Here is a 16989-nt window from a genome sequence, read left to right on the forward strand (position 1 = left end):
TGCTGCAGTGGCTACATTTTGGAGTGTTTTGTGTCTGCACTGCAGTGATGAGCTGTGTCTTATAGCCTCTCCTGGCATTTGGCTGAATGAAACCAGTTTTTGTGTAAGTATGACCCTAAGAAAATAATCCCCTGCTTAATGAGAAGCCTGCTTCTTTTTTACTTCCTTTCCTTCCCTTGTAGATAGGTATGTTTTTACTTACCCTATGCCATTGAATTTTCAGATTTCTCTCTGAAGGTGATGCTGACATCCCTGTTTTGCATGCATGTAGTAGGACTACGAAGCCTTTCCATATGGGTGCTATCCCAAAGGTGATCCTCTAAACAACGTGTGACCCAACTCTGTGGAGATTTGACAAGTTAAGCTTCACCTGTACCCAGGAGAGATCCCTGCGGTTCCTCTGCTCTGGCCTTGCTTCATTCCCGTGCTGGATTTGAACCCAAAACTCTTGGTATCCATTTTTTCCTTCTCCACTGTAGTTCCCTGAAGTGCCAGCTCCATTTTGGGCTTTGGGGGGGTCCTTCAGTGCATAAAACAGATTTCTCCTCTTATGCTGTTTACATTCTAGTGAGGGGAGAGAGAGACAGAACATTAATCTTAAACATTGCACATTAGTAAATGATGTTTGATGTGAGAGGTGAGTACAATGGGGGAAAAATCAAGGAACAGAAGGAGCCTGTTGGGCCCTGCTATTTTAAAGGAGTTGGTCATGATAAACTTCAGTGAGCCCCTGACAGTCTTGGTGTCTGTGTGGACAGCATTATGGGCACAGGACACGGCTGGCGTAGGGGACTTAAGGTGGAACATGAGTTGTTTGTGGGTGAGTGATGAGGGACAGAGTGGAAAGAGCTGTAAAGGTGTGGTGGGGAGGCCAAATGATGAAAGGCTCTGTAGGCTACTGTAGGATGTAAATGCAGTGCCATACCTCTCAGCTACAACCAAGTCGATTTTCATGAGCAGCTTTATTCAACATTCTTTACAAGAAAACCATCACTTACCCAGTCATTGTGGCCTCTGCTGGCCAAATCCTGCTGCACAAATATGCTAGAGACATTCAATCTCATTTCTAGCAAGACTTGGCATAATTTTGAAACTGTTCAATCAACCCAGTAAATATGAATTAAACATTTATGGTTGTATTAAATATTCGAAAGATAGGAACCAAAACAATCTATCAAGTAATTGTACATATTTGTGCATTTACAAAATGCATATTCATGAGAGCTATGTAAATATATATTTAGTCATTTCCTCTTCCATGTGAAGAGCCATGGCTGAGCTACAGATGGTAACTTTCTTGCATATAATTACAAGAATCACACAGTAAACCATTCTGGAGTTGTTCTTAGAAAAAGATCATCGTCTATTTGGCCATTCCATGAGTTCAGTGCTCTTAGAATTGTGGAGAAGAAAGTTCTAGTACATGCCTGTCCTCGTGGCAGTCATTTGAGAAAGAAATGGCAGTTGTCCCACAGATAAGTACCCTTCTATACCAGTCTTCCTCCCCATGGAAGTTGTTCTCATACTATTTTTCCATCAAGAGTCACGAAAGGGAAGATGTTTGTGTGGGGGGCATCTCTAGGGTTATGTGTGGCTCTGGTAGTCCAGCTATAGCTCCATTCTTTCTCTCTGGCTCAGAAGTCACATTGGTTGCTAGCATTGAGAATGATGATACTTTGAGGTTAATATTTAATTCATTCTAATTTATTCAAAAACATGTCCAACTTGAGTATGGTATCTATTAATAGTAACATGACTGGCAACCCCTCACAAATGCTCATGACAACTCTTGTGGATCTTTCTGCCACATCTGAGGACTCTTTGGATTAGGAAATTGCTGAGACTGTACATATTCTAATTTTGTCTTTGTTGAAGATCTGATGTGAAAATCTTTCTGGGAATCAGAATTTTTAAAAAGGATCTCTATTTCCTAAGGTGCTGATATTCTTATTAACACTTGCCAACTCAATCACTCAGCCAAGATTCTGTGAGGCCCTCCAATGTTCCTCATGTATTTTGAGGAGATTGAGGAGCGGGAGAAGGGAGAGAGAAAGATTGAGTAGGAAATATAACTGGGTCTCCATATCCCTGAAGTTGACTAGCTGGCCCCACTGCTCTGCATTCTTGAGAGAAATAGGCAGAAATAGAAATGGCATCCATATATACAGACACTGGCTGTCACTGGTTATCCCTAGGTGGGGCTTTAGCCTAGGTAGCTGGACTGATATGTGGGTAAACCCTGAGAACTCAGGATGAATGCAAAAGCAGACTTGGCATGGATCTATGTCCCTTGGATTCTCTTTTTTGGAGGTAAAGAGATTTCGATTCAATAATAAGTTAACAGCAAGAAACAACTACTGGAATGGGTAGTCAATGTGGTTACTCAGCTTGAGGTGGGCTTTCTGGATCTTCCCATCTCACTCAGAGCAAAAGCTAAAGCCCCCATCTGTGATTTGCCTCCCTAGAATACAGACTTCATCTCTCAGTAGTCCATTACTCCCCACCCCACTGGCCTCTTGTCACTCCTTGAAGCACCATGGGTCCTTTGTACCTGTTGTACCATCTGCCCAGCGTGTTCTGTTTGTCGTTGTAGGGCTATTTCTCTTTCTTTCTTAAGGTCCTTATTTAAAAACAGCTTTCCCAGTGGGGAGTTTCATGACCATCCTAGGCAAGATTTTAACTGCTGTCCGAACATTTCATTTCCTGTCCTGATTGTTTCTACTGTCTAACACATTGTACTTATTTACATCAGTTAGAGTCTGGCTCCCCACTGCAGTGCATATTTCACAAGGGTATGGGTTTTTGTCTATTTTGTTCATTGCTATATCCCCAGAATCCTGAATAATGCCAGCCACATGGTAGGATTCAATATTTACTGAATGAATCAATTACTGCATGCTTAAAAGCAAGGATACTTCATAGAGAAGCAGGAGAAAGAATCATTGCACAGACAAGGGACCAGGTGTGTGTATATATCGATATATACACATATATATCTAGATATATATGTGTATATATCGATATATACATATATATATATATATATATATACACACACATATATATCTCTCAGCTACAACCAAGTCGATTGGTTGATATATATATATATATATAGAGAGAGAGAGAGAGAGAGAGAGAGAGGAGAGAGAGGTGAAATGCTGACAGGTTTTCAGAGAAGTTGTCAGTTCCTACTTCCAATTTCTAATGAACCTAGGTTTTATTTTCTGTCCATAGTCTATCCCAATAAAATTATCCTTTTCTTAAACTGCCTTAAGTGGATTGGTCTTTACTGCAACTAAAAAAACTCTAAGCAAAAGGAATAGAATCAAAGTAGGAAGCTCTAATTGTTTTCTTAGCACACAGGGTGCACTGGAGGTTGGGGTTCCCGTGCAGTGAACAGTTTTGTGGGCATCTCTCCCAGATAACTAGGTCACAGACAATTGGTGTTTCCCCATGTGGCAAAGTGGAGCATGCATAGAAATACCTGCCTCCTCTCTCTCTGCTTTTCAAGCATTGCTGAATGCCTCCTAATGATTTCATCTGCTGGGAGGTCTGCTGGGTTTTCCACTTTCATAGAAGGTGGTGGTGCCAGGGGCTGATGCATGCTCTGACTGCTGACTTGAAACACGCTTTGATGAATTAGTGCAACCCGGCCAGCCATTTACTTTAAATTTTACCCTTGATTCTTCCTCTAGCAAACAATTAAGGAGCAGCAGTGGCTTCCTGCAGGGAAGACCAATGCCTTCTGTCCTCTGTGGAAACAGCTTTGGCGTTATTCCAAAAGATGAATGGCATGGACCAGGAGCTCCAGTTCCCCTCAGCTTTCAGGCATCCAAATAAGCAAACACTTAAATGTACACAATAAAATAAAATAAATTCAAATCACAAACAAGGAAACCAGTCTAGGTTACCAGCAAGTCCTATGACTTGACTTGGGGGCTGGGAAATGCATCCTTGAACTTAGCAATGCAGTAAGCCAAAGAGCACGGAGAGGTCATCTGAACAACTGGGCCCAGTGACAAGGCACCATGTCTTCCTTCTCACTGGGTGAGTTGTGCATACCAACCTCAAAAGCTCCTGAGTAAGAGGAAAATGTCTCTTTAACAGTATTAAGGGACAATTTATTATGTGTATCCTTCCAGGGAAGCACAAAGTCAGTGCAGGCCCATTGCATTTGCATTATTTCCAGACAACAGCAGCAGCAGCAGAAAAGGACACTGATTTATTTCAGAGCAAGCACAGGTGAATTTAATGTCTGTTGGGACTGAGCCAGGGAAGACTTAACCCACTCTGGGCTCTCAAGTGCTTGAGGGGGGACAGCAGGTTTTTGGAAGGGTCCCATAAGCCTCTGGCTAAATTCAGCTTCCTTAAGCCCATGTTCCTCAATCACCTGGTCAGAAAAGCTCTTGAAGAGAAAAGGGGATGGAAAAAGTCTTGTTTAGGAATAGAAAATCTGGTGCTGGTTTCTCTGGCAGCACATATACTAAAAACTGAAATGATACAGAGTAAATTAGCATGGCCTCTGCTCAAGGATGACACAAAATTTGTGAAGCATTACATATTTCTTATGTGAAATTAAAACAAAAACAAAATGAAGGAAAGCAAGCAAGCAAGCAAGAAAGAAATAGAAAATCTGGTTTTATGCCCTAACCCAACTAATTTCTTTCTCAGTGACCTGGGCAAATAATTCAGTCCTTTTGTTTTTATTGTTATTTTTATTTTTATTCTTTAATTTAAAAAAAATAATCTAGTCCTTTTAAGACCCAGGTATTTCTTTGTAAAGGAGTCTAAGAATAATCCACTTCAGGGTTGGAGTGAGGATCCAGCAAGCAAATGTATTAGAGAGTGCTTTGTGAAATACAAGCAAGCCATTGTTTGGAGCTGACATCAATTTGGGATTCCTAGCAAATAGCTTTATCCCAGAAGAATCAAGAAGATGATAATTACAATTACTCTTTAAACCTGGCATTCGCGCATTATAGAATTACAAAAGGTCATGGTAGAAAATCTGAAATAGCTCTTCCTAACCTCTTGTTGGGCACATGGAGAAGCCAGTTGTAGGGAAGAAAGTAGGCTGAATATCATGGGAGATGAAGTGAATCTTCATGACTTTTGCTCTCTGTTCCTGTCAGTATGCTTCAGAATGCCATGTATACAGTAAGAGTTCAATAAATGCTGGTAGAAGTGAAAGAATTCACTCACTGTCAAACAACCCGTGTTGCTGTTGGCAATGGCAAGTTGGAATCTTTTCTCTTGAATTCACACTCCAAGTATCTCTTCTTGCAATATCAAAACTTACAGAAAATGTGTTTGCTGGTCACCCTAGTCATATTGAAAAGGAATATGGCCCCCATAAGCCAGCAACATCCTGGTAAAAACCACTTACTTCAACTTCCAATGGCAGTTCATTGAAATCTTAAAGAGCATTTAATTGTTGTCAAACTGTCTTTCAATAACGATTTTAACATATATATCTGGACAAATTTACAAAGTGTTGCCCAGTGCATTACCTTATTTAATTTCCCGAACAATCTGCTGATGATGCTATTGGTTCCATTTCCCAGAGTAAGAAGTTGAAGCTCTGAGAGTCTGCATGACTTGCTCATTGATGTACAGACACTGCCAGCACCAGAGTTTGAACACAGAACTCTTGCTTGCAAGTGCATTCCATTAATACTATTTTATAAACTATCGAATAAACATCCTTTGCTGCTTCTGTTTCTCCTTCCTTCCTTTTCCTCTCTCCCTCTCTCCCTCTCCCATTTCCTATAAGCTCTTATTGGCATGGTGCTAGGTGCCACATGGGGGCACAGAAGCAGGGAGCAATGAATAGAACAGCCCCGTCTTTGATGAGCTGGCAATCTATTGAAGAAGAGGACCTATAGGTAAAAAGTTAATTCCAAATACAGGTGATCTTTGCTAAGCACCAACCCTGATTGAGTAGAGCCTGAAAGGGTAAACCGACAAGCATCTCACTGCCTGGAAGATGGGAGAGAGATGAACATCTGTCCAGGGCACTGCGGTAGCCTTCTTGCTGCAAAAATCATTCACGGAATCCCAGGCTGTCCCTTTCAAAATACACAGGCTTTCAAAGTCCACACCTTCCCCTTCCCTGCTCTCTTCTGTGTGATGAATGAAAGATGGGTGTGGCGCATCCTCGTAGCATCTGCAAATCGCTGATCCTTTAAAACCTACTTTTGTAAATACCAATAAAACAAGCCTCAACGTTTGTTCCTCATTCAGGAGTTCATTCAACCAGGGGCCCTGGAGGAGGGAAGCTCCTCCCTACAAACTGCTCTCCTTGCAGGGTTCTCAACTGAAACTGAAACTCATCTCCATGCTCTCCCCCTTTGCCTACCTTGCTTAATTTTAAGTCAGGTAGTCTGTAGTTCTTTCTGGCTTCCCTCCTTTGTCTCCCCTCACTCCCTTCAGCAGAACTGGTTATATTTGCCACTCCAGGTGTGTCCGGGTCTGGAAATAATACCCCCACAGGCACTCAGTAGCTATCTGTTCAATGAAAAAATGAATGGATGAAGGAAGGAATGGATAATGGCCAGGTTTAAATGCCCTGTCATTTATCAGTTGCCTGACTCTCAGGAAGGTATTTAATTTAGTTGTGCCTCAGTTTCTCATCTTCATGAGTGGTGTGTGGAAGATTACAGAAATATCGATATTTATGTACTATATAGAGCACCTGTGATTCACTCTGATACTCAAAAAAAAAAAAAATGGTAGCCATGATGATTATCATTATCATCATTAAAGAGAACTGAAAGTGACCTGAGAGTCACAAGAGGAATGTTCCTGTAGGGTGAGGAGGGTCAGGGGGATAGTGTCTGTTAGTTGTCAGGAATAGAGGATTTACATAAGCAGAGGAAAATGTTCAGGGGAAGGCATGTCATCCAGTAATACTGGGTAAAGGGAGGAGGTCTGAAATCTTCTGAAGACAAGAAGGATAAAGTGAAAAATGCGAAGTCCGGCAAGGCTGTAGAAAGAGGTGAGGGTATGAGGAAAATACATGATCAAAAGAGTCCCTAAAATTAAGTTGTTAGTGATTATTATTCAGTTATGTGCCACTGAAATATGGCAAAAACTGGGCCCAACAGGGGAAGCTGGTGCCCAGTGCCATATGAGTGGTAAGGGTAACACAGTGGTAAAGGTGACATGTTCTAGGGGCGCAGAGAAAAGACAGAGACACTGTCCTTGGGCATCTGAGAGAGGCTTCATCATGAGCACTAGCTCGTCAAAGATTTCTTCCTCCTCTCTTGCTCTCTCACTTGCTCACTCACTTATTTCAGATATATTCTTGAATACCTGCTAATTTTCTAGATGTAGAGTTGGATGATATAGACATAGCTAGAATAAGACAGACTCAGTCATGGAGCCCTGGGTTCCATGGTGTTGATGGGGAACATGCCACTGGAGGCAGAGACAATGGCATGACAAACAGCACAGAGAACTTTCAAACAAACATGGTCTTTCACAGGCAACCCAAAGGGAATGGCAGGGATGTGCACAGCCCAAATGTCCTTTGGATTTGAGGCTGACATAACATGCCAGAAGAAGGAGCAGATGGAAGATGGTAAACAGGGAGATTCATGTTTCAGAAGGATGCCTCTGGTGGCAGGAGGGCTGGAAGAGAATGAGATAACCCTTTTAGAGAAATAATAGTGGAGATGGTGGAGGGTTTCTGGGAGGAGGCAAGGTTAACTATAGATTCAAATGGTGATGTGAAAGGATGTTTCTGGATGCAGAGTTATCACTATAGGCAAGAGTGAAGGAGAGTGCACCAGCCACTTAGCTGGAGGCTGGGAAGAGGCAATGAGCTCCTGAATGGGAGAAGAAGGAGCCTGAGAGTGGAGAGGAGACAATCTTCAATGTGATAGTCGTTCAGGTCCTAACTGTGACCAACAGGACTGATGGTCCAGTTCCATGAGGTGCCAACTCTAACATTTCCCCTCCTCAGGAATTCACCCTAGATCTCTGAGAAGAAGGGGTAGGTTTATTGGTGTCATCCCCATTCTTTGTGGTGGGATAACTATGATGTTGGAGGAAGAGTCAACCAGTTCACCTAAGGCTGAATTTGAGATTCAAAATGACTTTGGATGGAAAGGGAAGAAGTGAACAGCAAATCACTCAAAATTCCATGTGTAAAAATAGAACAAATGTGTCTTGATTTATTATCACCTTTGTGAAATCTCTTCTATCCAGTTAGGTCTTGTGCCAGGGGAAGTGGCATGAAGAAAAGTCAATGTAAAGAATTTTGTAAAATCTCTGTCCTTTGCTTGAGTTTCTTTCCCTCTCAGGTTCTCTTTCTCTGCTGCATGCCACATTCCGAAGAACACAGACAGAAATTCCCCAAAGTTTTCTTTCTGCCAAGGCCCCTCTTCTCCCACAGCACTTTTTACATTTCCCCAGTTATGGTTCCTTAACTATAGACATCATCATTATTTTTCCTACATGGAGGGAGCACTGAACACTTTTCTCTAATGACCCCATCATTTAAACCAGGGTCCAGCATACCCCTGAATAAATGAATGTTTGCTGAATAAACTGTATGATTAGCAGTGGCTAACGTGTGTTTCGGCATTCTCTGTAGTGACTGCTTTTGCAAGGGATACTTATGGAGATGAGGGGAAGAGAAAGTGTTAGGAAAAGACACTCCTGTGCACTCTTCTTGTCACTGCCCATTCTGTGTACTTAAAAGGAAGAATTTGCTCCAGAGGAAACTGCATGTGGTGTCCTGCAGTGGCTCATAAATTCCAGTGGAAGAAACAGCTGGGCTAGTTGCCTAAGAATCTCTAGACATTCTGAATCAGTAGTTTCGGGGTGGACCCTGGAATGAAAAAAAAAAATGTATCTCTGTATCTCTGTATTTCTGTATCTCTGTATCTATCTGTCTATTATCTATCTATCTATCTATCTATCATCTATCATTTACCTGTCCATCCATCCATCCATCTATCCATCCATCTTCCCAGTCATCCCAAAGTTTGGGCAGTGTTATTGAGAGACAAGAACACCACCAGTGCAATTTGGAGACATTGGTTGGAATTTGGGGTCCACCACTGATTAGTAACTGGGACAGTAGCTTATTTTCTTTAAGCTTTGGGGACCCCATCTGTAAACTGACAACAATAATCTATCTCTCAGGGCTCTCAGGAGATTTAAATGAGTAGCACTTGTAAACAGAAGAGGCTCATAGTAGGTTTTCAGTTAATGATAGCTGAATTTGAACATACATGAGAGAAGAAACAGCAGGGAGACCAAGGTTTCTGGGATAGCTTATAACCAAGCATGAAAACTAAAGCGTTTAGATATAAGTAGAACTTGATGATTCATCTGCTGTGTTTTAAATTGCTCGGGCTGTGGCAACAAAGAAAAATCCATCTTCTGGGGGGCATGAGGAAATACTTCTTGGGCAGTTGTCAGTCCAATCCAGAAAGTAATAGGATTAACCCCCAGAAAAGTCAAGAGCTGAGAAATTCATACTGTGATCAGTGTGAGAATCTCTCTTTGCTTGGGGAATGGGAGAGTGACCACTCCTGTAGGTGCTACCAAAGGGCAGGTCCAGGATGTGGGGCTAGGGAGAAGGATGCATGGCAGAGAAATGATTAGTCAAACATCAGGGTCCAGAGAACAGATCTCCATGTCTGTGTCCTCACATGGAGCTGCCAATGTCAGCTGTAATTATGTACTTTCAAGGAATAAATATTGTGCAAGCTTATGGCAAAACTGATGTGACTCCATCAGCCAAAAACATCTCTTGTGTGCTTATAGTGTACAAATATGAAGGGAACCTGGAGCTTATCAATGTGGGCTGGGTGTTACTCTTTTTCTCCCCTTTGCCCCCAGTGGAGACTTTGGGTACATCTCTAACCTCACTGGATAGAAGTCATTTGAGTTTGTCTTATCTGCTAACCATTTTTTTTTTCCTCTTGCACTTAGAACAGTTCTTAGCATGTAACAGACACTGAAGATATTCAAGATGGCCTTTTGAGGAAACTGAAGTATGGGCCAGGCACTTTTAAATCAGCTTATGCATCCAGTGGTATAGTTTATGTCCTAAGAGATATTTTTTATGCTCCAGAGTCAACATGAACAACATCCTGAAGTCTCAACTCTTCTGAAAACATCAGTGAAAGAAAGGCAGGGAACTTACCTATTGGATTTATAATAAGATACATAGTAACCTTAAAATGAACCTTGATAGGTTATAAATTAGGACATTAAATCTGCATGGCTTTGAGATTAAAACAAACATTGAATCAAAGTCTTCCTCTCTCTCTTGTGACCTCCCAAATACACAGGGTTCCTTGGATTATTCTGGCAGTCATTTGTGGCCAGCTACATGAAGGCAAGAGCTGTGTTTTCTCCTGATGAATCCCTAGCATCAAGCACAATGCCTGGCTCACAGGAGGCACTTGAGGCAACCCATGAAATTGCAGAAGATACTCACAAATGACACTACAGATAAAGGGCTGATATCCAATATCTAGAAAGAGCTCCTCAAACTCAATACACACAAAACATAATCATGTCAAAAAATGGCAGAAGACATGAGCAGACACTTCTCCAAAGAAGACATACAAGTGGCTAACAACCACATGGAAAAATGTTCATCATCACTAGCCATCAGGGAGATGCAAATTAAAACCACATTTAGATACCACCTTATACCAGTTAGAATGGCCTAAATCAACAAGACAGTAAGCAACATGTGTTGGAGAGGTTGTGGAGAAAGGGGAACCCTTTTACACTGTTGGCGAGAAAGCAAGTTGATACAGCCACTTTGGAAAACAGTTTGGAGATTCCTTAAGCAGTTAAAAATAGAGCTACCTTACGACCCTGCAATTGCACTACTGGGTATATACCCCAAAGATACAGATGTAGTTAAAAGAAGGGTCATCTGTACCCCAATGTTCATAGCAGCAATGGCCACAGTTGCCAAACTGTGGAAAGAACCAAGATGCACTTCAATGGATGAATGGATAAAGAAGATATGGTCAATATATACAATGGAGTATTATGCTTCCATCAGAAAGGATTAATACCCAACTTTTGTATCAACATGGATGGGACTGGAAGAGATTACGCTGAGTGAAATAAGTCAAGCAGAGAGAGTCAAGTATCATAGGGTTTCACTTACTTGTGGAGCATAAGGAATAACATGGAGGATATTGAGAGATGGAGAGGAGAAGTGAATTGGAAATTGGAGGGGGAGACAACCCATGAGAGACTGTGGGCTCTGAGAAACAAACTGAGGGTTTTGGAGGGGAGTAGGGTGGAGGGCTGTGTGAGACTGTATTGTGGATGGCACATATTGCATGGGGCACTGGGTGTGGTGCATAAACAATGGATTTTGGAACACTGAAAAAATAAAATTAAATTTAAAATTAAAAAAAAAGGAAAGAAAAGTTTGCTGAATAAATGAAAGAGTGTTTTCTGAATTATTCTTTGCATGCTTCTCTTCTCTCTTCATAGAGTGTAAAGTCCTGGATAGTGTGTCCTAGTTAAGTTTGGGTCTCTAATGCCTGACATGTAATAAGTCCTTGCTAGATGTCCATCTCATGATTTATTGTATATCCACTGAGCCTAGCACGACACTTTACAAATACCAGGCATTGTGCATCTCCGGAAGTGATGCTGACCGAACTGTGGAAAGAGCCAAGATGCCCTTCAACAGACGAATGGATAAAGAAGATATGGTCCATACATACAATGGAATATTATGCCTCCATCAGAAAGGATGAACACCCAACTTTTGTATCAACATGGACGGGACTGGAGGAGATTATGCTGAGTGAAATAAGTCAAGCAGAGAAAGTCAATTATCATATGATTTTACTTACTTGTGGAGCATAAGGAATAACGTGGAGGACATTAGGAGAAAGAAAGGAAAAGTGAATTGGGGGAAGGGGAGATGAACTACGAGAGACTGTGGGACTCTGAGAAACAAACTGAGGGTTTTGGAAGGGAGAGGGGTGGGGGGATGGTTGAGACTTGTGGTGGGTATTAAGGAGAGCATGTATTGCATGGAGCACTGGGTGTGGTGCATAAACAATGAATCTTGGAACTCTGAAAAAAAATAAAATTAAATTAAAAAAAAGAAGAAGTGATGCTGACTTTGGGGTCATGGAGAGCTATGATCAGATTGTTAAATTCCATGTTGAACACCCTCTTACTTAAACTTTCTTAGACTCAGTTTCCCTGTATGTAGAATGAGAATAACATTTCCTATTCCCCAGATTGGATACCAAGTATCAATGACATGTTTTGCATGAGATACTTCTCATATAGCAAGTCTTTAGCAAATGTTCATCCTCTGTCTTATTTCAAGACACTTGTTTCTGTGCCTTGAATGAGATTCAAAAGGACTAAGTTTTGTTTCTGATTCTGAGCTTTAGCTCTGGTTCTACAGAATGAGATTCTTACTTGGTCTAGCTCTGAGAAAATCTCTTACAGCATTTGAGGTTTAATTTTTCTGTCAGCAAAATGGGTAGGATACTTGCAACCATTTTCTGCTGGTGTTCTGGGAAGAAGGAATGAGATAATGTCTGGAAGGAGATGTGAGCTTTAGAGATGAAAAGTGCTGTATAAATTCAAAGCCCAGGTGCTTTATGATATTACTATCCAATGACTTCTTGGATTTTTTTTTTCTTTTTAAACAGGAGACTGCCTGACCTGAAGACACAGTTCTTAGTCCTGTCCTTTCCTAACAGCCCTTTGAAATAATTTGAAAGCATCCTTGAGTGATGTTGCCTGACTTTGCCTCTGCTTCTGCTCCTCCCCTACTTCAGTGCTCTCTGACATTGGAGGTAATTGTTTTTGGGGTGGGAGGAAAAGTGAAGCAATCCCAGAGATAACTGCCCCATGGTCAGGACATCAGGGTTCAAGTGCTGACTCTGACTCTCACTAGCACTGGGCAAATCAGTGATCATCTCTGAATCTGATCCAAAAACAATGAGGCTGGACTGGTTAATCTTCCATTTCCTCACCAGCCTTAAGCAAGTGGACCAGATGCCCGTCAGAAGAGCATGGTAGGTAGGTGTGGAAGTAGAACTAAAAATGGTGGCAGAGCACAGGCAGGAGAGATTCCTCATTGGAAAGGAGGCTGTCAGGGAGTATTGGAGGAATAGAGGGTAGGAGGGGCCATGAGCAATCCGATTGTGCAGGGCCTTGAAATACAGGCAGAGAGATTGAGAACTGGTATCACATAGGCTTCCCCTCTTCTGGGAGGCAATATGGTGATCCAGCAAGAGCAACAGCATGGCTCGGAATGAGGTTGACCCCATGGCGTTACCACTAATTAGTTATGTCTTTGGGCAGGTTATTATACTTTTCAAATCTCAATTTTTATTTTCTATAAAATGGCAATAAAATACTCACCTTTTGGGATTGTTATAAGAATTAGGCAATGTAGTACATGACAGTATAGTGGATCTTTGTTATTGTGGATTCTGTTTTTATAAACTTGCCTACTTGCTAAGATTGACTTGTGACCCCCCCAATCGAGACTGGCTGTGCTCTCGCAGTCATTGATGCACATGCATAGGGTGGCAAAACTTTGAGTCACTCAACACATATATTCCCAGCTGAGGCTGAACAAAGAGACTGTCTGCCTTCTTGTTTTAGCTCTCACACTGTAAACAAGTGTCCTTTCTGCAGTCTATTTAGTGTTAAGTTTTTCACATTTTTATGCTCATTGTTGGTGAGTTTGTAGTTTAAAATGGTCCCCAAGTGTAGTGCTGAAGGGCTGTCTAGAGTTTCTGAGTACAAGAGGACTGTGATGTGTCTTCTGGAGAAAATACATGTGTAGATAAGCTTTATTCAGGCATGAGTTATCCTGCTCTTGGCTGTGAATGCAATATTAATGAATCAACTATATATATATATATATATATATATATATATATATATATATAAAATAAGGTTTTAATAAGATGATGAGTAGTTGTCTACAGACAGAATATTGGTACCAATTCTCCACAAGGAGATTTTATAGAATGAGCTAATGGTTAAAATCATTAGGTAAAGCTTACATGTAGTCACATGTGTGTTTCTTTGAGTGTGTGTTTGGGGAGTTTATCAACAACATTAGCAAAAATCATTTTATCAGGAAAATAAACCTTAAATAAACTATTTAAAAGGGTCCTTCAAGACTTTTTTCCAATACACTTGTGTTATAACTATATATATATGTGTATATATATATATATATATATATATATATATATATACACTATATACACTGTGTGTGTGTGTGTGTGTGTGTGCGTGTGTTTGTATTTGAGCATATGAAGACCTAAGAGGGTGAAGTGAATTTGCAAAATACATATTCACTTGGTTTTCCATTCGGTGCCAAGGACAGGACAAGAAAACCGATCTTAGTTGACAAGCAAGCCCTTACTAGTCTTCCACTGTATTTAAAGCATTATAGTTGCTGCTGGGATGATTGAGAGATGTAGGCTGTCTAAATCCTTCTATCGGAAAGGTGGTGTTGTTATTCCACATTGCAGTGGACGAGGAAATGGTTTGGAGGGTGAAGTTAGAGAGGAGTACAAATGAATCCTGACATGATAAAAAGAACTGGCTTTGAGTTCAGACAGATTCTACTATGACTTTGCTCTGGGATCTTAGGCAAATCCTATATCCTCCCTGAGCCCCAGCTTCCTCCCCTATCAAATGGTGCTACTCTACTTTATAGGATTGCTATGGAGATTAGAGATAATGTAAGGAAGATACTAGAAACATGGGAGACATAAGAAATGCTTACCATCGTTCTGAGCATGAGCTTGACTTTAGATCTTATTTCCTGGCCAATTGCATTGTTGCTCTGACTAACTGCAGATCCACAGCCTCTGTGATTTTCCTAGTTCTTCATGGACAGTGAGCAGAATTCTACTCCCACTCTCTCCTGGCAAAAGGTGAACTGGTGAGCAGAGGAGGTTGATGTGTCTGTGCTTCCCCAACATAGCAAAGACAAGATGAAAGTGGTGCATCTTCCATGGGTTGGCTCTCCCCCTTTCCTGTGGTAGGGCAGAGCTGCTGCAAGCTGGATGTTACAACCCACTTGCACTAACCTTCAAGGAAGCTCAAAGGCAGTCTGGACTTGAAATCTTTATGGAAGTTTTTTTTTTTCTTTTTTCCCCCACTCACTCTCTCATTCTCTTCCCCTCCCTTCCTTTTAATTTGATATGAAAGGTTGCATAGATGGCTTATGATTCCTTTTTGTGTGTATGTGCTTGCAAAATGGAGACATAGCATGTAGGTTGTATTTATAGCCAGGAAAATTTCCTGGTGGATGGAGATATCAGCTACTTTATAGGTCTGAGAACAAGGTTTCTTCTTTTGCTGTTGATGAAGTTATTAAATTTCTGTGGTATTTCCCCCCATACAATGCACAATAAGGTGTTTTACTATGTTAGCAGCCAAGGTGCTCTTCACCTCAAAATAAAATGATTGGTATGAGCCAGGAGAGGTCCAAGTGAATATAAATACATCCCTTTCATATCACAGATTGGCCATGAACATTTTCCTGCTCATTATTATCAGATGGTACAAACAGACAACAGAACCATTTTAGTGGGCTTGGGTGGGAGGAGAACTTATTAAAGTATATGAGTTAGTTCTTTGCATCTCTGAGACACTAAAGAGTCAAACTTGGCAGCGCAATGGACAAGGACCACATCCAAACTATTATCATAAGAATGCACCAGCAGTGCATCATCACTGCCACTGAGGACAGACACCACAGCTCATACCCTGGACAGATATCTCACTTCTGCTATTTCTCAAAGCCAGCCATGACTGCCTTCTCTAGCTAAAAAACAATTTCCACCCAGCATCTCCTTTTTCATCTTGATGACTTCTCAGTGAAATTCTCATAGTGATTGGTGGGGCTAAGTTTGAGCATTGCAAGAGACAGTGGGAAGGACATGGAAAACTTCTCAATTATGGGAAACTCCAAATGTCAACTATAGTTTTCAATGCTGGATAATATTAAGGAAAATACGGGAAAGGTGTAACTGCTGTTTGGTTCTGCTATTAGACCTAGAATATGGACCAGGGTTTCTCAATGTCAGTAGTCTTGAAATCTGGGACCAGATGATCCATCATTGTGAAGAGCTGTCCTGTCCACTGCAGACTGTTTAACAGCATTCCTGGCTTCTACCCACTAGATGCCAGTAGCACTGCCCCCTGTTGTGACAACAAAAATGTCTCTGGACACTATCAAGTGTCCCCTGGGCAGCAAAATCTCACCTGGTTGAGAACCACTGCTGTAGATCGTGGTATGTTTGGTGCATTGTGTGTGTATGAGTATGTATGTGTGTGTTACCTTATGCTGAAAGTATTTTGGGGAAAGTTGAGTAAACGAGATATGAGAGGCTATAGTGAATGGAACTGAGGGAGGAGGAATTCTCAGAAGCCCATTACTTGAATATAAACATTACAAGGGTAAGGTTTTGTTTGTTTTGTTCACAACTCAATTCCCAGTGCCTAGTGCATAGTAGTGCTCAATACATATTTGTTGAATGAATGAGAAATTAAAATCCAAGTTTTTGTGGGTTTTGTTATTGTTGTTGTTGTTTTGGAAAAGAACAAGCTCAATTTAGATATTCTGTCTTTTTATTAGACTAGAGTTTGGTTCAAAAAGTATAGTCACCCTATCACTAAGGTGTGTACTGGCCCAAATGTAGCAGCAGCCAGATGTAGGAAGCCCAGGTGTCAAAACATCCTGGATGTTACACACTTGGTACTCACAAGTGGTTGAACAATGGGCATACCCTCACTCTTCCTGTTTCCCTGCAAAATATGCTTCATATGCATCCTGATGCATGCTTCAGCTGAATTTAGGCAACCTTGGTCAAGGAGGAAGCTTGGCAGCCCTAGTACAATCAAGAACCTCCCTATTTGCTTTTTAATATTTATGTCCAAGCTCAATTGAAATGTTCTGAGGACCCCTGTGTCTCTTTATTTGTTGACTAT

The 16989-nt window shown here is 41.2% G+C and overlaps 1 non-coding gene across 1 annotated transcript; it reads left to right on the plus strand.

The window, feature by feature from the left end:
* Positions 1 to 4456: 4456 nt before the first annotated feature.
* On the plus strand, positions 4457 to 4566 carry LOC116877073. Its single transcript, XR_004384539.1, has one exon. It is a non-coding gene; the product is annotated as a U6 spliceosomal RNA (small nuclear RNA).
* The last annotated feature ends 12423 nt before the right edge of the window (positions 4567 to 16989 follow it).

Source organism: Lontra canadensis, unplaced genomic scaffold (genome assembly GCF_010015895.1).
Source record: "Lontra canadensis isolate GAN:19392208 unplaced genomic scaffold, GSC_riverotter_1.0 scaffold49, whole genome shotgun sequence".
In the NCBI taxonomy this organism is placed as follows: Eukaryota; Metazoa; Chordata; class Mammalia; order Carnivora; family Mustelidae; genus Lontra; species Lontra canadensis.